Raw genomic sequence first — 27,152 nt, forward strand, 5'->3', positions numbered from 1 at the left:
CTCCCATAAGTGTTTGACTGGGTTGAGATCTGTGAAGGCCACAGCTTACAATTTACATCATTTTCATCCTGATCAAACCTTTCAGTGAAGCCTTGTGGATGGAGGCATGGTCATCCGAGGAAAGACAATTCTCATTCGGAGATGAGATGCCATCCCATACATTCATTAAACATTTTACATTTCAAATGTTTGGTTTATAAGATAGTGGATGTTGGAAGAGTAGGAAGAGTGCTTGATGATGTCTCATTTAGTTTGAGACAAAATACTATTTTTAGTATAGAGTTACTTTTATATGAGTGATTTTACGATAAGCACCAGATTTAGCACTAAGGTCAATTGTAAGAATAATAGTGTGGCAGATTGAGGTTTAAGGTTCTCACAGCTCCGAGGTCCCGAGTTCAAGCCTGAGTTCAAGTTACTGTCTATGTCTACTTTTGCAGCCTTTCCCTGTGTCTGCATGGGTTTTCACTGGGTTCTCCGGTTACCTCCCATTGGCGACATTGCTGCTTGTGAATTTGTGCTCTGCCTAGTGTTCCTCAGATATGCCCTAGATCCACTGCTACCCTGACCAGTACAATGATGAACAAATAATAAATTAATGTTATAATGCTTATTTTCATATAATCAACTTTACTCAAGGGGCAGCACAGTGGTGCAGCAGGTCGCGTTGATGTCTCACTGCTCCAGGAATCAATCTAGTGCTCAGGTTACTGTCTGTGTGGAGTTTTGCATGTTCTTCCCATATCCATATGAGTTTCTTGCAGATTCTCTGGTTTCTGCCCACCTCCCAAAACAGTAATAGTTGGATTAAAAACTATTAAGTCCCTGCCACGCCAGGATCTGGTCTTCCCAGGCAGTCTCCTGTCCCAGAGCTCTTTGAGGTGCATTGGTGTGGCAGCGATGTCCATTTCCATAGCCCTCGGCCTCTCACCTATACAGCTAGGATTAGGGTGGGGGGGCTAGTCTTCTGGTAACCGAGAGAGTTTGACTTCCCTACTCACATCTGTATTACAGTGTGCCTTGCCAGATGGCAATAGGCAACATTTTTATGATGGTCTTTGGTATGACCCGACCGCGAGTAGAACTTACGATCTCCCGGTCAAGACCCGGACACGCTAACCACTAGGCCAGCTCATGGTAATAGTTGGATTAGTGTCTCTGAATTGCTCCTAGGTGTGCATGAGTGAGAGAATGTATATACCCCATGTCCTGCTATGGACTGCCATCCCATCCAGGATGTATTCTTCACACCCTCATGCTGTCTTCCCAGGATAGGCTCTGGATACACAGCAACCCTGATTAGGAAGAATTTGGTTTTATGAAAGCTGCCAATCCTTCAAAGCTGATGTCTTGTCTTCTATGTTTTCTTGAAGGAAAGATATTCAGTTCCCACTGTCTGGACCAGACCTGGTTTTGCATATAAATGATGCATGTGCCATTCAGAAGGAACATCTATGAAAAGACTGTTGTACTGATCAGGCTGCTATTATGTAATTTAATAATTTTTTTTGTCTTTTTTTTTTGATAGTGCAGTCACTATGAGGGTTTTAGACAACAGTTCAAGCAAGACTATAACTGCTGAAACAGTCTGAGACAGTGCAGGGGAGGATATGTTTTGACAAACCCTGATTAGAGCTTTAAGAACAGCCTTCATCCTACACCTTGATGGATATTTCTTGAAGAAAGAACCCTCTATTACAATCTAGCAGAGCATTATATAGTCAGAAAAGGGCGTTTGGTGCATATTAGTGGAACGACTAGGAATAGTCAGGAACCTATATTTAGATAAACACTATGTTTCAAGTAGCTTCAAATCAGCCACTAGGAGAAGGGCAGTGAATTGCTCAAAACAAAGTTTCAATTGTACACTACAATCAACAGGTAACTTTTAAACTTTTCTAATTCGAGAGTGAGCTGTGAGGTTACATAAAAAGGGCGTGGTTGTAGAGGCGGATTATCTGGCACGTTTCCAGGAATCTGTCCGATCATGTTAAAGACACCTTTTGAGTGTTGTGACGGTTTGGACCAATGAGAGTAGAGTGGGTGGGACTTTGGCTGTCCAGTGTAGAGGAGAGATTTGAGGAGCTGAGGTCGGGAGTCAGACACCAGCTGGAGAGTCAGCAGTGTGGGAGCAGCGGTAAGTTGGTAGTCTGCTTTTATGATTGTAGATACGTTTGTTTTGCTAATTTTCGCCTCCCCCCGTGGATATGTTGAAATGTGTGTGCTGAGCCGTAGTTTCTCACTCGCGTCTCTTTATTTAGCCGGCTTGCTAACGACCATTAACTTTTTCTCACATACTCAGAACTTAAGTTTTTTTTTGTTTCAGATAAAACTCGACGCTTAATTAATATTTCGGGTTTTTTTGTCGACTTCTTCACGCTGTTATGATCCTGTCAGACCTGTGGCAACAGTAAACCTTTGTTTAAAGAAAAGGGCAAAAACCCCTCAAATTTGTGTAAGGGGGTAAAAGTGTTGTAGTAGTTCGCGCGCAGTAAATAACTGAGCTCGAGCTAGCTCCGTTTATTATACAGCGCGAGACGCAAACGTTTAATAGAATTCTTTATTTATTCATTAATTCTTACTGTTTATCACCTAAAACCGAAATCTTTCACTCCTCAACGTGTCCGATGTGGTAACGGTGACGTTGTGTGATCGGCACGTGCGCTTCTGAGCTTGATTATGACCGTCGCCGGGACTGAGGTCCGCAGTTCCGCCTGTGCGCGTCCACCAGTTTCATCCCACCGCCCAAGTCAACAGAACGCAGCAGTCTACTGACCTGACAAATGGTCGTAGGGTACTTGCACATGCGCACGTCTGTTTCGCGCACCCAGAAGTTCATATATTTTAATACTGGAAGCATTTTTCTGATGTGCTTTATAACGGTAAAATAACACGAAATACTTTCATTATTGTTGTACAAAGACGTCACAAATGCGCTCAAGATGGTAGGGCAAATTGCTGACTTGCATGTTTTTGTACAGGAACTCTGCATTTTAACTTTACAGTCGGCATACTCACAAAGAATGTAAATCTTTCTTCATTTTTCTGCGTGAAACTTTTTAAGTGTCTACAGCTTGACTAAAACAGATGAGCTTGTATTTATTGTATAAACAAATACAAACCTGTTTCTTGTTTCTAGATAACCGATTTGTGAAAGGACTATATTGCATATCAAAAATGTTCTGCATCCCTAGGACTAGGCATTTTTCCTGATTTGGACTGGCAGGTCTAATCTTGGTCAGTAGGTGTGTGTGTGAGAATGCACATGGTGCGCATTGGATTTGTGCTGCCTTTTCCATACAGGGTGTGGTTTTTGTGATTCCAGGACAGGTTAACATAGACAGTATGGAAAGTGATCAGAGAAAAAATATACCCACACTTTTGGTTGTGCCAGAATTAAGCAAATGGTTAGCCTAAGCTCTGTCTGTTAACATTTACCAGTTATGTAAATGTTGTTTGCAACGTTATTTCTTCCACTTTCCTTTTTTGCGTCTGGTTTGGGATGCAAAGTGTCTAGCTTTTCTTCTGCTTGGAGGTGCACATTGCTGAGATGTCTTGGTGTGTCTCTTTATGATTAGTGGTATGTGGATTGCTCAGATAAGAAAGCACTGGAGTGAAATTTTCATCATTTTACATACCCATGCATCTGATGGTGCATTCAGACCAAAAGTGGCAAGAGCTTCAAAGCAACCGGAAATCTTTCATTTTCTGTGAGCCAGTGACGTGACTGTTAGGGACATCCCAGCTACACAATAATGTGATGTGGCAACAAACAATCTGAATCTAGAAGTGCTCCGCTCAAGAGAATATTATCGAGCACTACTGTGGACATTTTGATTCTATTCTGTTCCCAAGTGCAACGGAGGACAAATTAATAATTGCAGTGGCAGATTTCAAACCACACGCATGGATTTTAATTAGGTTGCCATTAGTTTTTCTTACCAAATATGTCCTTGTAATTGTTAATTATTTTCCTTCATCGATTGATTTCTTACCTTTACATTAAAAGGCTATCATGGGATTAACTTGTACCAACCATATTTGGGGGTTAGTCAGCACAATATAACGGTTGAGATGCCTGTTTGCTTTAAGGCCCCTTTAAATAAAGTTTGCAGGACCGGGCAATATGAAAAAGAACATCCATGAACTTTGAAAGCGGCATTGGCAGAGCAGCCAGGGTGAGTTTTGATGCATCAAGCTTTAGTTAACATCTTGACAGAACATGTGCATTGTCTGTGTTGCATTATGTTGTATGTTATATTACTTACGTGTGGGATAAGATTTATCTGATTTTGCTTCTAAAATCCTTTGCGTTCAATCATTTCCTTCATGGATGTGGTGGAATTGGGTGATGCAATGCAATCTCATCTCATCATCTCTAGCCACTCTATCCTTCTACAGGGTCGCAGGCAAGCTGGAGCCTATCCCAGCTGACTACGGGCGAAAGGCGGGGTACACCCTGGACAAGTCGCCAGGTCATCACAGGGCTGACACAGACACAGACAACCATTCACACTCACATTCACACCTACGGTCAATTTAGAGTCACCAGTTAACCTAACCTGCATGTCTTTGGACTGTGGGGGAAACCGGAGCACCCGGAGGAAACCCACGCGGACACGGGGAGAACATGCAAACTCCACACAGAAAGGCCCTTGCCGGCCCCGGGGCTCGAACCCAGGACCTTCTTGCTGTGAGGCGACAGCGCTAACCACTACACCACCGTGCCGCCCTGCAATGCAATGTCTAATTGAATTTGTGAAAGGGGGTTACATGCATGTTTCTATCAGTCAGACTGCTCGGCAATAAGAGGAATAAAATGTTTCATTAATGAGGCTGTACCAAACTGGCTATCAGGGATGAGAATTTTCCGCGGATCTGCGGAATTCCGAGTTTTTCCCTCTGAAAATGTCATTTTTGTGAAACGTGTAAATCCATTGAGAATTTCAGGGGGGGTAGGGGTCGAGGCGAGGCTTGTGGTGGCACAAGCAGGCAGGACCGACCGCCCGCCCGCAGCATCTTTCAGCAATGCTCATCGCAAAATTAGTTGCAGCTGTGATAACAGAAATCGTCATTGCTTTCTTCTATGTTTATGCTAACGACAACTCGCGATGATTTCCAGCAACGTTTTGGCGCTAGTTTCATCTCCAGGATTTTTCTAGAAAAATTTAGTATGAGGGCGCTCACCATGGCAAGGGAGCGAAGTGGGGGGGGATGGTGCCGGTTGTTTGCCCCCCCCCCCCCCTTTCCGCCGTGCGAAGCCTTTGAAAAATTGAGGCTACAATGGGACATTCTGAGGCTATCTGAGAGGGAAATTGTAACTAATTTTGTCAACATTGAAAAAGAAAGAAGTAATCTTCTTCTGCCCCGATCAGTCTTTGGCTTTCTTCCGTTTCGTGCCGCGGGATGACATCATTAAATGCCCAAGTGTCAACAAAAACAACTCACGAACTACTTCGGTCAAACTCCCGCGCTGGTGGGTGAAAGGTCATTCAGTCTCGAGAAATCTCGCTCTACAAGTCAGCTGACCTTGTATGTAACCCATGTCAAATCTCGCGAGAGCAGCCGCGACAACTAAACAGCATGGCGCCTCAGTCTGGAAAACGCCAGTTCGGATTGTTTTTGCACCGTCTGGCGGTGTATTTACTATGATTGGAATATTTTTGGAGTAATTATAATGTATTTGATGATCAGACACATTGTAACGTGGTGTTGCTGGGATGTTTTTATGGAGAAAAGATCATTTTGAGAAAGATTGCATGTTGTGCAGTAGCATATAAGTGCATGGCCTAAGTGTGACTTGGGGTTCAATCGGCATTTCGGTAAGAGGGCGCATGCCGAGAGTAAGAGGGCACAGTGCCCCTGTTCCCCGGTTTAGACGAAAGCCTGATCTACAATTCACAGAGAAACAAGCTATACGTACACGGTTTTGATCACTTCTTAAGTTCTAGTTATTTTGGTTAGTTTTCAAAGTTACTTCGCCAATATGGCAAAAGTTTTGGACCGCAAAAATGAGGATCGTGCCAGGGAAATCGATAAATCGAATGGGATAAAGAACTGTTTCCGATGGGCATGGCTCGATGATAGTGTTACCGTGCAGATAGGGACACAAACTGTGACGACGTGCCTGACGGAACATATCCGAAAAGTGGACGTGTCAGGAAAGGTTCTGTGTATTCTGTGCTCAGATATGATCAATTATGGAAACAGAGGAGCTAGAAACATCCAGGAGCACATCAAAACAAAAAAGCACAAAGGTACGTTTTACTTAAATTGTCAAAGATAGTCAGGAGTAGGGCTGTGCGATATATCGAATATACTCGATATATCTCCGAAAATTCTGTGTGTGATACATAAAATTATTATATCGTAACTATCGAGTATTTTATGGTCATCTTCCGACTTGCGTTTGTTTCGTGTTTGTTGTGTTTGTTTAAAACATTTTCCTGTGGCTTTCTCCCTGTCCCTCAGGCAGTAACGTGAGAGGCTGCCTAAGGGTAAAAAAAAAACCAATAACGTCACACACTCGCCAACCAATCTCGGTGCTGAAAGGAACTTCCGGGAAGATTTTCTAGTTTCGGTTGTGTTGCCAGATTGGGCGGTTTTAAGTGCATTTTGGCGGGTTTTGAACATATTTTGGGCTGGAAAACGTAAGCAGTATCTGGCAACACTGCTTGCGGGAAGATTTCCTAGTTTCGGTTTACAGTGCTGACTCAGTTCGTTCAATCGCTGGTGTTGCATAGGCTACCATTGCCGCTTTTCCACTACCAACGCGGCTGAGCCGTGCTGTGCTGAGTTGGGCTGAGTCGAGCTGAGCGGGGCTGTTGGAGTTGCATTTCGACTACAACCGCGCTGAACCGTGCTGGCTGGAAGTGGGTGGACACATTGGGTGGAGTTAGCGAAAGTGGGTGAACGTCACGTGATGTCGTTAGGCGGCGCAAACAGTGACATCAGTGATCTTTTAAGCGGTAGTCTCACGACCCGGATAGTAAACAATAAACATGGAGTCGTTAGTGTTGCTGGTCTTGGTGCTGTGGCTTGTCACCGACAATGCCAACAGATACTGGCAAGAGCGTATAGATGAGGCGAGGTGCATAAGGCTTCAGAAATTCTCGTAATTCTTCTTCCGGGTTTACGGTGTTTACAGATCCCAGCGTGCTCGCGGGGCGTGTGTGGACATGTGAGGACACTCCTCCTCACCAATCAGTGCACAGGGGAGTGTCTGCTCACGCCCCTAGCCCCACTCGGCTCGGTTTGGCTCGCTTCAGCCCCACTCCAAAACCGTGTGAGTTTTGGGTGCTAAGCAGGACTGAAGCGAGCTGAGTCGTGCTGCTCTAAGGTAATTGAAACGCGAGCCGTGTCGGGCTGAAGTGAGCTGAAAAGGGTAGTGGAAAAGGGCCATAAGTAAGCTCTGTCAATTTCAGTGACAAATTAAAAATGGAAGCGGACGAATTGGTTCCTAAATGAACTAGTAAGGGGTCAGTCATCTGGCAGTTTTTTGGATATCGCGAGGAGGATGTGGAACAGCAAATGCCAGTTTGTAAAGTGTGCAAAAAAAAAACTGTCATCACGAAAGGCAGCAGCACTACAAATGTGTTCCATCACCTGAAAACTCACCCAGTACAGTATGAAGAGTCTCTTAAACTCCGAACTACTTGCCCACGAGCTAAACCCCCCCCCCCCCCCCCACACACACACACACACAAGCTAAACAAATGACCATAGCGGCCTCGTTCTCCAAAGCCACCCCATATGAGAAAACGAGTCAGAGATGGAGAGCTATAACGGATGCAATCACTAACATCATTGCCGAAGACATGATCCCAATTAGTATAGTGGAAAAACCAGGCTTCCAAAAATTACTAAACACACTTGATCCCAAATATGAGTTGCCTGGTCGCAGACATTTTACAGAGAAGGCAATACCGGAATTATACACATGAGAGGCAGAGCCAGAAAACATTCAGTTCAAAAGTGTGTAAAGAGAAATTATGTTTTGCAGATCTCTCTCTTCTCTCCCTCAATCTCTCTCTCTATTGTGAATGTTCCAGTGGTTCTCAGTAGTCAGGTTAATAGCTTGGAGATCTTTTTTTTTTTTTTTTTTAAATTTAATGAATGAGCACTTTTCTTATTTAGGCTAAATGCCTTTCTCAGTGTTGAGCTTGCACTAATTTGATTTGATATTGATTTGAGCTCTGAGCAGCTCTGTATTGTATTGCCCCTTTGTTGCAATTTTCAAGATTGTTTTTGCAGTTTGTGCCACATCTTTGTTGAATAAAAATAGTCTTATTTCAGTTCAATTGTGATTAATCACTAACATGAAAATTTAAAATGTGTTGTTGAAAACCACCTGTAAAGTTAACCAAGAATGTTATTTAATCTGCAGGGATTGTAGTGAAAACAGGAAAGAGTAAAAGTTAGATTTCATGGGGTCCTTTAGAGGAGATTTAAATATATCGAGATGTATATCGTGAAATGGAGAAAATGTATCGGGATATTCATTTTTTCCCATATCGCACAGCCCTAGTCAGGAGGAATGTAATATATTGTTACGGTTACTTCATATATAATTATATCTGTAGGGATTTGTTATCTTAAAGTTTATAAACATTTTAAAGCATCATTGAATTTGAACATTTATTCATATATATGAATAAATGTGTACGTACGTACGTACGTACGTACGTACGTACGTGTGTACGTATGTATGTATGTGTGGGAAAGGGGGATTGTGAATTGGGCAAATGCCCCCTAGGCCGGCGTAAGGGGACATTATGCTCAATTTTTTGCCCTTGGCAGACATTTCAGAGGGTTTTTTTTTTTTTTTTAAATGTCCCATTCTCATCCCTGTGGCTATGCTTCTCAGATTAGAGGATGGGGAAAAAAATAAATACCAGTTTTGTGCCTAGCCTCGCATCTTCCTGAATGGTTAGAATGCTGTTAAATAAAATATGTAACAGTTTTAAGTGGAAAAGGCACTGTATGAATTCCTGTATGCTAGAAGAAAAATGATTCAGTCTGATTTGCATAAAGGGTGCTTTTGACATGTTAATCACCCCCACCCCTCCAGTATTGAGGTATTTCACCTGACGTCACAGGGTCACGTGACGCCCCGGTGTCCGCCATTTTGAACGTCAAGCTACATACTAACGCTGCAGACAGAGGGAGAACCGGCTTGAAAAATTGTTACAGACACCTAGGATAGATTAATTTGTCAGAAAGCACTCTATATAAATAACCATGGTGTTTGCTTGTTGTACTGTGGGCTGCCACAACAGACAGGGACAGTGTGCAGGACGCTCCTTTTACCGGTTTCTAGTGATGGGAATTTCGGCTCTTTTTCGGGAGCCAGGTCTTTTGGCTCTTCTTACTATAAGGAGCCGGCTCTTTCGGCTCCCAAACGGCTCCTGAGATTTTATTTTTGATTTAATTGCTGCAATTAACTAGTTAATTAATTACATTATTATTTATATTTTATCAATAGGATGTTTTCCATTTTATTTTTTAGTTTTTGTAGCCATTGTAAAGCTTTGTAAAGTATAGCAGTGTAACTGTGTTATATTACCAATATAAAATACACAGCTGATTTTCCCCTCCTCAGGTGCCTCACGGACTCCTCTCCCCTGCGCTCCACAGCTTTAAGCATTACACCAATTTTCGTATTTTCGCAGCTGTGAATGACATCAACCAAAAAAAGTAGGCGTACACCATGCTACTTTTTTTCCTTTGAATGGTAATAGACAACACCGACACAATCAGACAGCAACTTTTTTTGTGAAAGTCTCTCTGAGGCACCTAAGGACAAAAAAATAATTCGGCTCCCACCGAAGAGCCGGCTCCCGTCGTTCACTTCAAAGAGCCGGCTCTTTGAACCGGATCGTTCGCGACCGACACATCACTACCGGTTTACTATTGACCCAGACAAGAGGGATTACAGCTGTGAAAAGACAGGATTGGGAGCCAACAGAGTACTCCAGACTTTGCAGTGATCATTTCCTTTCAGGTTAGTTTATCAGTTAACGCAATTTTGATAAAATATATAGCAAAAAGTAAATGGGTCAGTGTTTGTTAACCCATCTGAGCAGTGAAACAAGGCAGTGTTAATTTGTCTAGGGTTGCATGTAGCAGACATCAGACATAAAACGCAATAACAGAGGCGAGAAAGAAACGGGACACAGAAATAAACAGGGAAATTAAGTAAAAAGAGAGAGAGGAAAAAAAAGAAAAAAGAGCGCGGGTCTCCAAACACATGAGAAGCCTATCTTACGCACATATCATGCGGACTCCACACACGCATCGCGTCTGAAGTCGTAACTCATCAGGGGAAATCGTGTCCGCATTGGCATGTTCAAAAAACAACCTCGCGTCAACAATGATACCACACGCAAGGAAAAAAAAAGTCAGGCTACTCAACAACCAACCTGGCAGCAGCAGTCGTTGTCGTGTAAACACAACACTTCGGATATGCAAATGTTTCCCGTTTACACACGGTTGCTATGTCAATAAACATCATTTTGCCAATATTTTAGAGACACCCCCCCCCCCCCCCCCCCAACATTTCCCAAATCATGTTTTCAAAGGATCTCATGTCTGTTTCAGGGGATCTCGGATCCCCTGAGTAACAAGACAGTGTTGTGAACATAGCCGACCTTGTACCGTTTTAAACTGCTGGGGTCATTCTTCATCAAACTGTTGACTTCTGTCGACAACCTTGGCTCCATACCAAGGCTGGGTACAGTGTTTTGTGATAAAAGACAGATCCAATTTAACACGAATCACCGCTTACTTTCTTGTTAAAATGTGCAAAGGTCTCCACCGTCTCATACTGCCTTGCACTGAAGGACTTAGGCTACGTTTACATTACGTCGAATCAGCGGATCATCAGATTAATGTTCTTAAAACGATTCGTGTTTACACTAAAACCGTTAGCCGTGCACACAGCAACACCAATACGCGGATACGCTCGGCTCCGCAGGCATCCTGCGCTCCAAATCACTCCGCCCTGAACAGTGAGTGCCCTCTGGAGGGTGCGCACTCCGGCCCTGCGCAGCTCACACAGCGCGCGAGTGAAGTGCACAAGCCACGATTCGGGACTGAGCCGCTGTGTGTGTGATCCCAGCGCACATCACTTACCACTTGCAAGTGGAAGGATGGCAAGCCTAAAGACAATCATAACTACACAATGGGCAGTATTTGCATCAGTATTTGCAGTATTTTCATACTTTTATACTCTTTAATGAAAGGTGATACAAGGCGGAAGTCCGCGCCGTTTTTCAGCAGTCGCGTCACATGACCAACGCCAGCGAATCAGGAAGGTGGATGTCACAGTGACGTTGTCCAATGAGATGCCAGCTAGAGCTCAGCACAGCGTATTCGCGTATTCTGAATGTTTACACAGCACCGGAGCTGACACGATCTGGATTGAATACGTGGACGCTGGCGGATTCCCGTTTCCTGGCTTTTCCAGGGGGTTTAATGTAAACGGACAGTGCGTCCGCGAAGAAAACGAGACAGATACGGTCTAATGTAAACGTAGCCTTAAGCGTGCTGTCCAAAATGGCTGCATCATGTGACTTGGTCACGTGGGTGAAATACCTCAATATTGTTGGACAAACACACCAGAATGAGAATGTTTAGTGGCATGCAAAAGTTTGGGCACCCTGACTGAAAATGTGTTACTGTGAATAGTTAAGTGAGAAGATGAACTGATCACCAAAAGGCATAAAGACACTTGTTTTTTTTTTTCCCCTCAGCGTTTTCTGCAAGATTTGTGTATTTTTCTTTTGTACAATTGGAGAGTGAAAAAAGAAAAGGAACACCATGTGAAAGTTTGGGCACCCCAATACATTTGAGTTCTCAGGTAACTTTTTTACCAAGGTTCCAGACCTTAATTAGCTTATTGAGCTGTGGCTTGTTCAAATTCTTCATTAGGAAAGGTCAGATGATGCAGATTTGAAAGCTGTATAAATTCTCTGACTCCTCAAACTTGTCCCTAAAATCAACAGCCATGGGCTCCTCTAAGCAACTCCCTCGCGTTCTGAACAATAAAATAATTGATGCTCACAGAGCAGGAGAAGGCTACAAGAACGTAGCCAAGTGTTTTCAGGTAGCTGTTTCCTCAGATTGTAATGTTATAGAAATGGCAGTTAACAGAAACAGTGATCAAGGTGAGGTCTGGAAGGCGAAAACTTTCTGAAAGAACTGCTCATTGGATTGCTAGAAAGGCAAATAAAAAAAAAAACCTGTTTGACTGCAAAAGACCTTCAGAAAGCTTTAGCAGACCCTGGAGTGGTGGTGCACTGTTCTACTGTGCAGCGACACCTGAACAAATATGGCCTTCATGGAAGAGTCCTCAGAAGAAAACCATTCCTGCGTCCTAGCCACAAAATTCATCGTCTGAAATTTGCAAATGAACATCTAAATAAGCCTGATGCATTTTGGAAACAAGTCCTGTGGACTGATGAAATCAAAATAGAACTTTTTGGCCACAATGTGCAAAGGTATGTTTGGAGAAAAAAAGGGTGCCAAATTCCGGGAAAAGAACACCTCTCCAACTCTGAAGCATGGGTGTGGATCGATCCTGCTTTGGGGTTGTGTTGCAGCCAGTGGCACAGGGCATGTTTCATTGGTCGAGGGAAGCATGGATTCGAATAAATACCAGCAAATTCTGGAAGCAAACATCACACCATTTGTAAAAAAGTTGAAGTTAAAAAGAGGATGGGTCCTACAATAAGATGATGATCCAAAACACACCTCAAAATCTACAATGGAATACCTCAAGAGGCACTAGCTGAAGGTTTTGCCCTGGCCCTCACAGTCCCCTGACCTAAACATCATGGAAAATCTGTGGATAGATCTCAAAAGAGCTGTGCATGCTAGACAGCCCAAGAAACTTGTAGAACTGGAAGCCTTTTGCAAGGACGAATGTGTGAAAATCCCCCAGGTAAGAACTGAAAGATTATTAGCTGGCTACACAGTATTGACAAGCTGTGATACTTGTCAAAGGGGTTGTTACTAGGTACTAACCATGCAGGGTGCCCAAACTTTTGCTTTGGACCCTTTTCCTTTTGTCATTTTGAAAATGTAAAAGATAAATTGTTTTTGCTTAAAATATAAAGGGAATGAGTCATCTTTAACTTTATGCCTTTTGGAGATCATTTCATCTTCAACTTGCTTAACTGTTCACAGTAACAGCAATTTTGACTAGGTGTGCCCAAACTTCTGCATACCACTGTACATTAATAGATAAAAATGTAGGTATAAGATACCATGTGTATGGAGTGGAAGATAGTGTGTGTTCCATGCTCAGTAACTTACTGATAATTTGTCACACAATGAAAATGAACTTTCATTCCTCCCGAACAGAACGTCAAACTCATTTTCCAGCCCTATCATTTCCATTGCTGATTGGTAAGTCCAGTATTATGGTCAGTAGGTGTTCAAAAACACGATATTAGGAAGAGTTCAGATAAAAAGGAGTGTGCTGATCTGCCTTGGCTTGTGTTGCTGACTGAGAAATTAAGTTTTTGAAATATGCCTGGACCTGAGTTTTCCTATTGGCTAGTGGATGAAGCCAAGGCCTAAACAGGGCTCTACATTAACTTTTGAAACCACTTGTCCTGTCGGGCAAGTTGAAAGGAAATTTACTTGTCCGAATATGAAGTTGACTTGTCCGAAAAATATTTGAGAAAAAAAAAACTATTTGTAACCCAACAATCTTTATGGCATTTGTTTCCGAATTCACAACATATGCATAATATCTATGAATCAAAAGTAATCAATACTTGATATACTGAGGCAAAAGTTGAAAAATATAGTAAAACAGACTGATACCATCTCATTATCTCTAGCCGCTTTATCCTTCTACAGGGTCGCAGGCAAGCTGGAGCCTATCCCAGCTGACTACGGGCGAAAGGCGGGGTACACCCTGGACAAGTCGCCAGGTCATCACAGGGCTGACACATCAGTGGTTGCGTTAGACTTTTTCATTGTCCGTCATTTTGACAGACAGGGTCGTAAAAATTCCGTCATTGTCCATTATTATCTGTCATTTTATTTTAACTTTTAAATGACAATGTATATAGGCTATAAATGCTATATATTTAATAACTTGTGTTTTCATGGACTCATTTTCATTTAAAAATTAATTCACAGAACAAGCTTGTATTATTTAATCATTTATTTATGATGCAAAAAGATGAACAGAGATTCTGATGTTCGGTCACTTGTGAACCCACTTTCCCTCCGCTAAAAACATTGCGGCTGTTGTGCCTTAACGGGCATATGAACAATGTTATTTTACAACGTAGCAAGACAATTGCAGTTAAAATATGAACAGTCCACTACAACGATTTAAGTGACAATTTGACCTGTTTGCGTGAGCTCAAACCTTCCTTCTGGCCCGCATGGATTTAAATTGGGAGCTCGCTTGTGCATAATCAAAGTCGTCAATGGAGACTGCTGCCGAGGCATTTGTCATTAAATTTTGTGTCTTTGCCTCGGACAGACGACTTCTCATTGACGGTTTAATTTTATTCTGAAGGCTGAACCCGCGCTCTGCTGCGACACTGGAGACTGGAATAACCAGCACCACTTCAGCCAAAGTTCTGAAGTCGGGAAACCTTTTTCCCAGGGAAGTGATCAGAAGCCGGCAAGAGCCTCTGAAAGTTGGATTTCCCGACCCTGCTAGTACTCTCCATAGGGAGGAAATCCTGCAGCATGCGGTCTTTCTGCACCAGTGGTGCAGCTGCACCCCGCAGTGACCCGTAGTGGGCTGACACGGAAGGTCTTAAATAAAACGAAGTTATGTTTAAATGTTAGTTTGTCTACCCGTGCTCTCATTAAAATGATAGTTTAGCAGATATTCGAGCAGTGATGTTCCTAAGCTTGCTGGGGAAGAATACAATAAATCGGCATTTTTCATTTTAAAAACAAGAAAACAACTAGCCTAAATGAGCGCTATTGCATTAAGACGTACAGGCAGGGAAACGATACAAACAACCCAATGCATCTCTTTTTTTTTTTAAATAGCAAAAATGACGTCTTCTGCAGAGAAGGGAAACATTAATACATCTCACTGTGCTAGTGGTTAGAAAAGTCAGAGCGCGGTCAGGAGCGCGATGGGGGGGAACAGCCTTGCGCAGTGGCTACAAAGTATACATGAGTAGCCTATGCACTGAACATCAAGACTGCTGCAACGTCGGCTCAGATTGAAAGTGACGGCAGTGAAGACTATGTATACTGTATGTAAGAAAACTCTGCCACAACTTGCCAATCATTTCAATTGTGTGTTTCATTGTTTTGTTATTGTTATTAGGCTATTATTGGTAATGGTAACGGTAAACATCCGTCAAAATGACCGACGGCCTTCAGATTTTTCCGTCATAGCTAAAAAAATCCGTCAATGACTGACAATTGTCGGTTAACGCGACCTACGTGACAGACACAGACAACCATTCACATTCACACCTACGGTCAATTTAGTCACCAGTTAACCTAACCTGCATGTCTTTGGACTGTGGGGGAAACCGGAGCACTCGGAGGAAACCCACAAGGACACGGGGAGAACATGCAAACTCCGCACAGAAAGGCCCTCGCCGGCCATGGGGCTCGAACCCGGACCTTCTTGCTGTGAGGCGACAGCGCTAACCACTACACCACCGTGCCGCCCCGACTGATACCATAATTCACCAATTATTATGCTGAAGTTCAGAAGCAATATATTCCAATAGAGTAGAAATTAGGAACATAAAGTTTTAAGAACAAAATAACTATACTATGAGATCCAGAAACTCTAACCATTATGTATACACAGATCAGTACTCTGCAGTTCAGTAACAATATCACAAAAAGTAACATTATCATAAAATTTATGACTTGAGATCACAAATAACAATGCTACAAATAAAAACTGATAACAAAATTGACTTAATACTGTAAATCACTTATTATACACTGAAATCTAGTTATCAAATGACGAGAATATATCTTATGAAAACCTCCACACCTCTACTGACTCACAGATGAATGGATACAAATAGTTTCTATTCATCTTCATCCATCAACCCTTGAGTTCTGCTCCATCAATTGGACTCCATCAATTGTTAATTTATTTATGAGAAATTGAAAACCAGAAAATTAAAATTATATATATTTTCACTTTTAAATTATTAATTTTGAATATATATCCTCCGCTGATTAATTGTTGTCTAATTATTCAGTGTGGCTCCTGTATGGTATTTAATGGTCAAAAAAAGATAATTTCAAATAATCCATAATTATATCTAAATTATAGAGTCCTATGTTTCAAATCCCTAAACTCCCATTACTAATTAGTTAATACAGCCGGTAACCTAATTAGCAGCTATTTGACAGCTTGGTATTTCATAGATAACTTTCCCCACTTCTACCTCACTCCCTGTCAATCCACACGCATGCAGGCGCACGTTCCCTGCCAGCACATGCTCGGCTATATAATGAACACCATCAACAATTATTCAAAGATTTGGAAATTACCACATACTCAACGTAAATATACAGTTGAATAATGATCCCGCCAACAGAAATGTCAACAAATCCATGTGTATGACACGATTAAAACAAATTATAAACGACCGTTTACACAAAGCGGTATTGGCCGGTTTCGCAAGTGGAATATTACACATGCGCACATCGCTCTTTCCGAATAGAAACATCCGGCGATTCATCAAAACAATATGGCGAGTGAGATGCTTCGGAAATCATGTGAATAAACTGATAAATTTGATATGTAACCCAAATATCGGCGTATTTTTGGCACTTGTCCGATCGGACAAGTAACTGAGACGATGAGCTTGTCCGACATTAAGTATCACTTGTCCCGGACAAGCGGACAACCGTTAATGTCGAGCCCTGCTAAAATGTTTCAGAATAAAATTCTAAATAATAGGGTGGGAATAGCTTTTGTAGTTTGAACTGTAGTGTTTTTTCCTTTTCACACCACACTTAAAATGTAATTTGAGTCTGGTTAATGTCTTTTCCTCCTGTCAACTGTTTATGTTGTGGTGATTGTGCAGTAAGTGGGAGATTTTTATTATAGATTTCATGAGTATTTTCATACTAGTGTGAGCCCGATTTTCAGAAAAGATCGTGTATTGTTGACATCTGTACATAATGCTGTTTTACTGACAGCAGCGTTGCTCCTCAGCTGATGTGCGTAGTGCAGCTGGTGGTGGGTTTTGAGAGCATGCATTATAGTTACAACATGAAAGTCAAAAAGGAGGAGGAGGTTTTATTTCTCTCTCCTGAAAATCTGTAGCGTGATGAAAACAAGCCTAGAGCCTGGCTAACAGGAATCTCCTGAACCCAGGTTACTGATCTGCTGCACCCTGTGCTCTGTGTTCAGCTTTGTGGGTTTTTTCAAATGGTAGAACATATTAGTAGTGTTTCCAGTTTTCATTGTCGGCAAACAGCAAAATACTTCACACTTGGTCCGAAGATCCGAAGCACCTTTATGGAATATGGTAGACTTGCTTTTAGAACAGTCAGTGCGTTTACATGCACATAGAGAAAATCGAATTTCTGCCGTTGCTCGACTGAAATCGAAGTTCTAAATGGTATGGAAACACCTTACTGAAATTGAACTGAACTTGATTTCTTGTAATCGAGCTACACGACCTAGATTATGCGATTTTTGCCGAGCTACTTAGTGCATGTATACCCTATCGAGCTACGTAGTCGAGCTACTTACTTCAGTACTGCCCCTTCCGGGAGTGACGAGACCACAAGCGGGAAACACAACAGCCTCGGTCGAAACAAAAAAAAAAAACAGCCTCAGTCGGCATGACACTTCACCTTAGCTGCCACTTTATTAGGAACACTTGTGTCTGGGCATGTACGCACCCATTTCCAATTAGTTGGTAAGTTATTAGCATGTTAGCAGGCTAACAGTTGATATGTTCACCATTACAGATCAACGTCAACTTAGTGGCCATTTTATTAGGAACACTTCTGTTCGTACAAACACACTTCTTGTGAACACGGAACTGATAACTTTGTTTATACTCTTGAATAGCTCTTCATGACGACAACCAGAAGTGTACCAACACGATGGGGCGTGTAGCGCCACCTGTGGCTCGGGTGCACAATGTACCTCACACAATAGCTCGATTTCCTTGTGTGCATGTAGGATTGGATTTCTCTGGCACCCCTGCTGGGACCCTTTGCTCGATTATCGACAGCAGCTTGATTTGGATGTGCATGTAAACGTACTGAGTGTTGTCATGAATAGATGGTCACTCACTCTCAGGCCTGTGTTCACTTGCCATCATGTATCCTACCACTGTATTTGTTTAAACTTGATTCGTGCATGTGGGCGTGAGGTTCAGCAGCATGCAGTCTGAGTGGCTGCAAGTCACTGTAAGAGCTACAGTCCAATTCTTCTTCGCATAAAGACAGAATATAAATGCCACTCAGACTGAGGTTTTTTTTTTTTTTTTTTAAACTGGTATGCCCACTGTCTGAAGTGGAGACCTCAGAGGCAGAGCATGTGCAGTGTCCACCTCTCACCCGCCCATGTTAGTATACGTTCACGTCCATAGAGACATAATCCGTCATCTTAATCAAAGTAATTTAAGTTTTAGTAGCTAATTTAAGGTAGCAACTGAAAATATAATGGTAAACAGCAGACATTTATTCAACACCACCTATGTTTTCAGGAAAAAATCACCGCTCTCCATGATGTTCATCTACCTCTGATCAATGCCCTCACCATGTTATCCGTCTGAAAAATGTAAACTGCTCATATCCTCCGCTTGTTTAGTTGGTTAGTTCATTTAAAAAGGAGTAACTGGTTATGAAATTTGGCTCGTGTTAGCTGCTTTGGTTTATGCAATCACTTTCACTCCTGGTGGCTTGCTAGTTATAATATCACCTAAAAGAGCTAGCTCTGAGAGTCTGTTGGAGCACTTTACTGCACAAGCAGACATTGTTCTGCATCTTTGCTACAGAGTTGCCCAGAGTTCCAGGTCTGTCTTGGAGTGTGTGCGTTCATGAGGCATGGTAAGGCTATCAGTCACTTCATCGATCACGCCCTTTTTATTTATCACTAAATATCCCCTATAAATGCGTAAAATGCAAAAGGAAAATACTGGTGGTGATCTAAAGGTCCTCTGAACTTGTGCAAGTGGCAAAACACTAATGCTGGAATAAGTTGTGATATCACTTGGAATAAAAATCCCGAACATGGGAATGGGCGGGGTTAAAAATTGTACTGCAGCCAACCACTAGAGAGCATTGGAGATATTTTCGCTTCACTTTTGAGTCTGTGTTAGGACATCCACCCTTATACAGAGTTGCTGAGAAACCTTTATTGTTGCCCCTTTTCCACCAAAGCAGTTACAGGGCTGGTTCGGGGCCAGTGCTTAGTTTGGAACCGGGTTTTCTGTTTCCACTGACAAAGAACTGGCTCTAGAGCCAGAAAAAAACGCTTCCAGGCTAGCACCAATTCTTTGCTGGGCCAGAGGAAAGAACCGCTTACGTCAGCGGGGACGGAGTTGTTAAAGGAATACGCCACCCCCAAGTGAAATTGAGTCAGTCCCTGCAGTCCCTAGAGTTGATGAGTGAGCCAAAGCGTTTTGTAGCCGACCCAGCCATTGTCCTGATCTGGAAACGTCCCGGTTAGCTTAGCTTAGCGTAGTCACTGTAATCCGGCGTGTCCAGATAGCATTGTCGTGCAAAAGTGAATCAAATAACTCAATATTTTTTTATAATTACTTCTCATGACCTGTACATTCACATCGAGTACACATATCAATGCAAATTAACACGAAGGGATTTACTAGACCAATTTATATCTGGAATTATTTTCGGCCACAGCACAGGCAAAGCACCGCTGCAGGCGCAAAGACACCACGCAGCACCACAACTTCCGTCAATACACCAGGGAAACCAGGGTTTTCAGGTGCTGCGTGGTGTCTTTGCGCCTGCAGCGGTGCTTTGCCTGTGCTGTGGCCGAAAATAGTTCCAGATATAAATTGGTCTAGTAAATCCCTTCGTGTTAATTTGCATTGATGTGTACTCGATGTGAATGTACAGGTCATGAGAAATAATTAAAAAAAAATAGAGTTATTTGATTCACTTTTGCACGACAATGCTATCTGGACACGCCGGATTACAGCGACTACGCTAAGCTAAGCTAACCGGGACGTTTCCAGATCAGGACAATGGCTGGGTCGGCTACAAAACGCTTTGGCTCACTCATCCAACTCTAGGGACTGACTCAATTTCACTTGGGGGTGGCGTATTCCTTTAAGATCGACAACGATAGCAAGACTGCGAAAGGTCGCCATTTTTAAGTGACGAGAAGCAGCAGCTGTACAAATGTGAAGTCATTTATTCTTGTTGCTGCTGCTTCTCTTCTCCGTGTTGTTGCTTCGATGTTCGCGCCAAGGTTTATGCAAACGCAGCGACGTAACTGACGTATACAGCGATGTAATGACATGGCTCCCCTTAGCACCCCGAGCTGTGGAAAAGCAAACTGGTTCTCAGCTGGCTTGCAAGTTGAACGAGTTGTGAACCAGCACTGGCCCCGAACCAGCCCTGGAACTGATTTGGTGGAAAAGGGGTATGTGACAGTTTATTGCTCAGCACTGCGCTACTAATTTTTATTGCATTACTATCAACAAATGTTACGTGTTGTCCAAATGTCAATGCTTTCTGCCATGTTGAGCTGCACCATGGCATTCTGTCTTTGCAGGTGATGTCAGAGGGAAATAACATTAGCGTCAGTTTTGTGTGAAATGACATGGAGCTAAAAGTGGTTGCAGACATCTGAAATAATGTGATTGCCAGATGTTTGGCTGAAGTAAAGCAATGATTTATTACAAAGCAGATGAGTTACGTTACTGCAGATTTACTAGTCTTAGTTTAATTTACGGCATCAAATGTGTTGGACTGTTTGTGTTTATTGTAGATATAAGCAGTAAGCCTTGTTTTGCAGTGTTATTTCACAGGGAGTTGTAGAAGAACTTGTGGAATTCTTTGCCTGCCCTTTTTAAAGACCTTCCCTTCTGCTGAATTATGAATGTACTCCCACTGGGGGAAACCGGCCCTGTGCAGAAACAGAAACAGGCCTGTGTCCTACCTCGTGGTTGCTCAACGTTTTAGACACTGTCCTGGAAATTCAGATTCTTTGGCTTGTTAGGAATGTCTGGTTCTGCTTTTTTGGAAACCAGTGCAGGGTGATGAAAAGCCTTTTTTATAGGTGAATGAGACAAAAAAATGTATGTGCAAGGAGCATGGCTTGAGTAACTGTTCAGTTAAATTGTAGTTACAGGAAAAACAGGATAACAGCTTTCCATCTAAAGGAGTTCAACAGCTGACTCAAAACCACCATGTTGGTTCAGCAGTTATTTTTGCACATTTGTCAGTGCAGAGGTTTTGTAGCTGTATTTTCACTCTCTGATGGCCCATTTTGGAGAATGTCCTTGAAAGGTAGCTGAACTGTGACGGTACTCCTTGATAAAATGGTTCTTAAGCAAAAGCATTGGAGCCATTACTCTTGTCCCAGGCGGTCAGGATGCTGTTTGACCAAACTTGCTTTGCAAATAGCATCAGAAGCAAAATAAAAGTTAGTGGTTCTGCTTATGTATTAACATGTGCTGTACAGTGATGAATTTTATGCTAAATTTAGCTTGAGGGAGTTTGCTGCTTGGATGAATGCAGTAATGCCGATGTAGAATTGTGGTAACAAAATTGACCCAAAATGCAGACGCAATGCAGGGCTCGCAATTCATAATATTTTTATATAAAAATATTTTTATATAAAAATATTTTTACCACCAGCCAGCCGGACTAGTTACCTTCCAAAGTAACTAGCCAAACAGAAAATCAACTAGCCAAAATTTGTTCATGTATGAATTTTACTTCTGTCAAAAATAACACGAGAGTTACCATTGTTCATGACTAATGTGCATTTATTTCAAGACCTGAGTATTTTGATACTGTTGTTAAATACATAAATGAGAACAACACAGAGCACCATAATATAATATCAACAAATAATATATTGGACTTTTTTCCCCATCAGCGGGGGGGGATGCAGGTTGGGATGTCTGTAAAACAATCAGGATGCTCTTTAGCATTTCTCTCGCGCTCCCTTGTGCACTCCGTCATATGTGCAATGCAGACATTAATGTTGCGCGTGCACGCTCTTGCTCGCTTGCTGTAGATTCCGGGAGATATTATCCAATTTGCAGGCATCAGGGAGCCACTATCAATATGCGGGAGACTCCTGGAACTTGCGGGAGACTCCCGGAACTTGCATGGATTAAAGTTTTCCATCGCTACGACGGATTTCCGTCAACTGGGAGCACTAAAGGTCAATGAGAGTGATGCAGATCCGAGGAAAAAAAAAGGGGGGGGTAGGCCCATAGGTCTGACACCGATGTGATTTAGAACTTCACCAAGCTGCTGTGATTGCTTGTTGTTGAACCCTTTCTTGTGCTATGTTTGAGTATATGTAAAGGAATAAGTTGTTGCGCTAGATAGGCCTAAGTAAATAAATACAGCCTACGCTACTGTCTAGTCCTGAGGAGGCTGGGCGTAGGCAGCGAGCCGCGGTGCTCTGCTTGAGTTACGTTTCTATCGGCGGCTCCAGCCCGACTTTGCACGCTCGTAACTCGGCCAGGGGAGGTCCCAGCCTCTCCAAACTTGGCAGCCAGCGACCTCTGCCCTCTCCCCAACGAACCAAAGCTGATGAAACGATCTGGCTGTTCTACTACTAGGCAACTACTTGCCTCCTACTAATACTAGGCCTATTGTAGTAGTAGTAATAATATTTGCCTATTGAAAGGCGATCAGGTGAAAAATCTAAACAGCCCTGTTGAAGCCGCAGCAAGATCTATGCTATTAAGCCTTTTGTAGGTTAAACAGGCTTCGGCAGACAATGTTCTGGAAAGGCTGTGTTTTTCTTTGGTTTGATTAGCCTACGATTTAATCTTTAAACATTATGGTTTCAGCAGTTCGCTTAAACATTGGAGGCTGCAGAGTCGGGCTGCAAGATTTCCCGACACTTGTTTAAGATGCCAAACTTCATAGTAAGGAGAAAATAATTCCACAGTATTTCGTGCCTCGTCAGTCTCAAAAATTAATAGTGAAGGACCAACGCAAATTAAGTGCCAAAAAAACATCTCGTAGGCCTATATTTTACATTTTCAAAAAAGTCCGGAATTGGAAGTCGGTCAGTGGAGTGTAATGAAGTGTCTCATTCACTAAGCACAAAAGGTCGGAAAACAGTGGAGAAAACAGCGATTGCTTAAATAGGCTACTAATGCTTTACATTAGTAATTTAATGTATGTGACAAATTCATTGATTAAATAGATGAAGAAGCGAATAGTCCAAAGCTCAAAATTCAGGAAAGTGGCTCCGGTGTCGCAAGTGCACGAACAGTTATTTGAAAGTTAACCTAATGAATTTGCGCGTACGATTTCATGAAGAACCGGGACAATTGGCATTCGGTGAAAGATTCACACCTCTGACTCATTATATTCACGCGCGCCCCCTCGCCCACTGTTGCTTCGTTTTCCCGATTTACATGAGTGTCTGAAGATGGAGTTTTCAGAAATCTCCACTCTGCCCAGAGTTTGCAAAAGTAGCTGTTTTCAGTGACTGAAACCTCCGTATAGGTGTCAGGGTTCTCGCCAGCGCTTTATATGGTTGCGGCCCGCTACGCTAAAATTTCAGACCGCAACGGTAATTTCCCCCCGCTACGCTAAATTTTTAATATAGCGTAACGGTTGTTTTCAGTTGTTCATCACCATCGCCAAAAGTTTTTTTTTTTCCTGCGCACTTGAGCAGTTTTCAAGGTGTCAAAATCAGCCTACGTTTGTTAGGAAACCCATGCCTGGAAATCAGTTCCGAGAGAGAGAGAGAGAGAGAGAGAGATCCTGGCGATAACTTTCTCTTGAGCTGGACTTCGGTGAATGACAATGGATGACGGACCCCCTCGCAAAAAAAGAGACATTCGCTCTTTCTTCACAGTTAGAAATGTAAGTGCACCACTTCTACAGGTTTTCCATCACGCTTGAAAACTTAACCCAAAGCCCTTTGATGAATGAAAACGTCTACTTTGTAAGCAGGTTTAGCAATATGACAGGGCGCACGTATCGGATGATTAGCGCTAATTTACTGGATCCCACTGTGGCTAACATTAACACACTGGTAATCTGCCTGCATGCCATCCATCGTTATATTTCTATAAGGAGACAGGCACAAGAGAGGTTGGAGGAGATGAAGGAAAGGACATAGGAGGCAGAGGAAAGGAGGTAGCAGATAAATGTCATTTAATAGTTTTAGATTATATATTAATTATTTATTAAGGGGGCTGGGTGTATGTTATGCCTGAATGAAAATGCAATTTGTTTTTTTTTTATTTTTATGTGCTCAGGCATTTCTTAATTTCTTAATACAATAAAACATTCATTATCTCTTTGGTTGTGTCTGAGTTTACATATCTTTTGACAACACCCTTTGTAGTTCAGTGAAATACAACAGTAGGTAACACATTGCCAAGATCCAAAGATGTAACAATTTTCCATCAAGGATATACAACATAAAAAATGCAATTTATCCCCTCCAGGAACGTCAAATATGGCCAATTTTGGGCATGATTTTTCAAAATCTCCGCACCATCCCCCCGCTCGGTCGCTACGCTCCCTCGCCATAACCCATTACGCTAAAAAAAAATCCTGGTGAGAACCCTGGGTGTGAATGAGAGGTGCAACCGAATAAATAAATATGCTTCTTTTTTATCTGGCTACATGTAGGCTATCACTGCGCAAAGCCTCTAATGTTGAAATGGTAGTAATATTTGTTAAAATAATAGTAGGCTAATTTCCACATTAATTGGTAAAATGGCCCAAGGGATGTGATTGGGGGGGGGGATTTGAGATTTTTATTTCAGAAGGGGGATGCCTCCCCCCACATCCCCCCTCAACTAGAGTACTGCGTATAAGGCCATATTTCACTGGACATAGGCCCTTCGATTTCCATCACTAGAGCGCGTCAAATTACTTTCGGTTTTGCCAGCATGGACACACTACTTTTAAATGAAGGCACAGATGTGTCAGACATCGACAAAACGGTAAAGAATAAGTGGAGATGGGCTTGGCTAAATGAAATGGGCAATAATGGCAAGCTCCTGATGCTGTGCCAAGGAAAAAGAAACAAAAACAGGCATCAGGTGTTGCCAAACTAGATGCCTTTGGCTTCACTGCGAAGAAGCAGAAAAAGTGAACTTTCACTTTTCTTGTTTCCTGGCTTTATTTCAACAGATTTTCTTATTTTTCTTTCTGTTCCACCCTTTTGAAAGCATGGTTCAAGTTCAACTGCACTTGCACTTTTCTCTTAACCACTGCTGTGCATTACTAAAGTATTGTTGAAATGAATTTGCACTTTGTGCTGAAAACTTAACGTTTCATCATGAATGGCCAGTAATGACAATGGTAAAGTCTTGCCTTAGTTTTAGTCATTATTAAAATTATGTAAATGTACTATAAGTAGGGGCCTAGGGGATAATGGACAACACGGCGTTTAAAATTTGATGCATCGCTGACATGGTAGGGGCCAACGACATGGAGCTTTTTTTTTTCAGTCAGATGATTTTTTTTTTTTTTTTTTTTGCTTGCTTTAATCCATGAACTTGCGGGAGACTCCCGGGACTTGCGGGAGACTCCCGGGACTTGCGGGAGACTCCCGGGACTTGCGGGAGACTCCCGGGACTTGCGGGAGACTCCCGGGACTTGCGGGAGACTCCCGGGACTTGCGGGAGACTCCCGGGACTTGCGGGAGACTCCCGGGATGTCTGTTATATGCATGCGCAGTAGTGAAAAAACTGGCAGCCTGACCGCCCTGCCGATGAACACACAGATCAACACAGACACTGCACACGCTTAATATGTGGCCATGTCTTAATATGTAGCGTGTTAGTTGACGGTGTGTCTGAATCTTCGCTTCATATATTTTATTTATTTTTTTTTTTTATACCAACTAGCCAGCTGAGCTGGCTAGTGACAGGAATTACTCACCAAATGACAAATTAAGTCGCCTCGGGCGACCGGACCACCACAAATTTCGAGCCCTGCAATGTGATGAGTAGGATGACTTTTTTTTTTTTTTTTTTCAGATTTAAAGGGAAGGTCCCACCCTTAAACACGTCTTCAAACATGTTTCTATTGAAATATTTATGATTTGATTAGCAGTTATGGTGCTGTTTTGTTAGTTGTGGCTGTATCTCTGTGAGAAGATAGCAGTTGTGTGCCACGCTGAGATCAAAGGACAATGTTACCACAGTTCCAGTGTTTTAAGAGGAGAAAACACTGGAACTGATGCATAAGGGATGATAAGCAGCAAACGCTTGACTCTGATGGTCCAGCAGCTACAGGACACAGTTGTGCTGAGGTACATCAGAAGCTTAGGCTACATCCACACAGCAATGAGATTTTTTTTTTTTTTTTTATTTATAAATATCGCGTCCACATGGGCAACGGATCAGTAAAATATCAGGTTCATATGGCAACGCAACGCTTGCTGAAAATGATGCAATACACATGCCACACCACTACGTGCGCTGTAAGACGGTCCCATCGGAGATACCACAACAATAGAAGTAGACACATGCGCATAACTGCGCATGTGCACAGTGACTGTCACTGTCACACGCACACACTTTCTCACTCGCTATCCTATGGATATTGTCCCTTTAAATCACGTGCTCGTTTTTTGAATGGAGACGCGGAAAGAGGAATGAACGGGGGTAGATGGAAGCCGGTACGCCAACATTCTGATATCCTTCAGAATTCTTTAATGGTCCGGAATAAACATCTGAAGAGGTGAGATCGCTCTCCTCCCCCCCCATTTTTGCTGGCGGTATTGACTCTGCCCTAAGGGCTATTTTCCTTCTCTCTCTCTCTCTCTCACTTTGCACCATTACACAATATATATTCACAGTGAAAATATTTTGTTAGCGTGTTTCATGAACCAAGTTATAGGATTTGTTGACCACTCGCATCGAGTTCGTTCCACTTCTACCCGGCGTGAAGCACATGTGGTTGTGACGTCATTGTAAACAAATCCGTTCTACTCATCCAGACGACTTCGCAACGGCTCCGTTGCC

General features: G+C 42.5%; 1 protein-coding gene across 2 annotated transcripts in view; it reads left to right on the plus strand.

Annotated features, from left to right (window-relative positions):
• The window catches only part of pls3 (plastin 3 (T isoform)), a 100,018-nt gene that overhangs the window by 17,568 nt on the left and 55,298 nt on the right, over positions 1 to 27,152 (plus strand). Inside the window, exon 1 of one of the 2 annotated variants that reach the window (XM_060927498.1) lies at positions 2,041 to 2,137. The exons of the other annotated variant lie outside the window; for it this stretch is intronic. The gene's annotated coding sequence lies outside the window, so the exon portion shown is untranslated. Of the gene's footprint in view, positions 1 to 2,040; positions 2,138 to 27,152 lie in introns of those variants that run through there. 2 annotated transcript variants of the gene reach the window in all.

The sequence above is a fragment of the Neoarius graeffei genome, chromosome 8 (assembly GCF_027579695.1).
Source record: "Neoarius graeffei isolate fNeoGra1 chromosome 8, fNeoGra1.pri, whole genome shotgun sequence".
Lineage (NCBI taxonomy): Eukaryota > Metazoa > Chordata > Actinopteri > Siluriformes > Ariidae > Neoarius > Neoarius graeffei.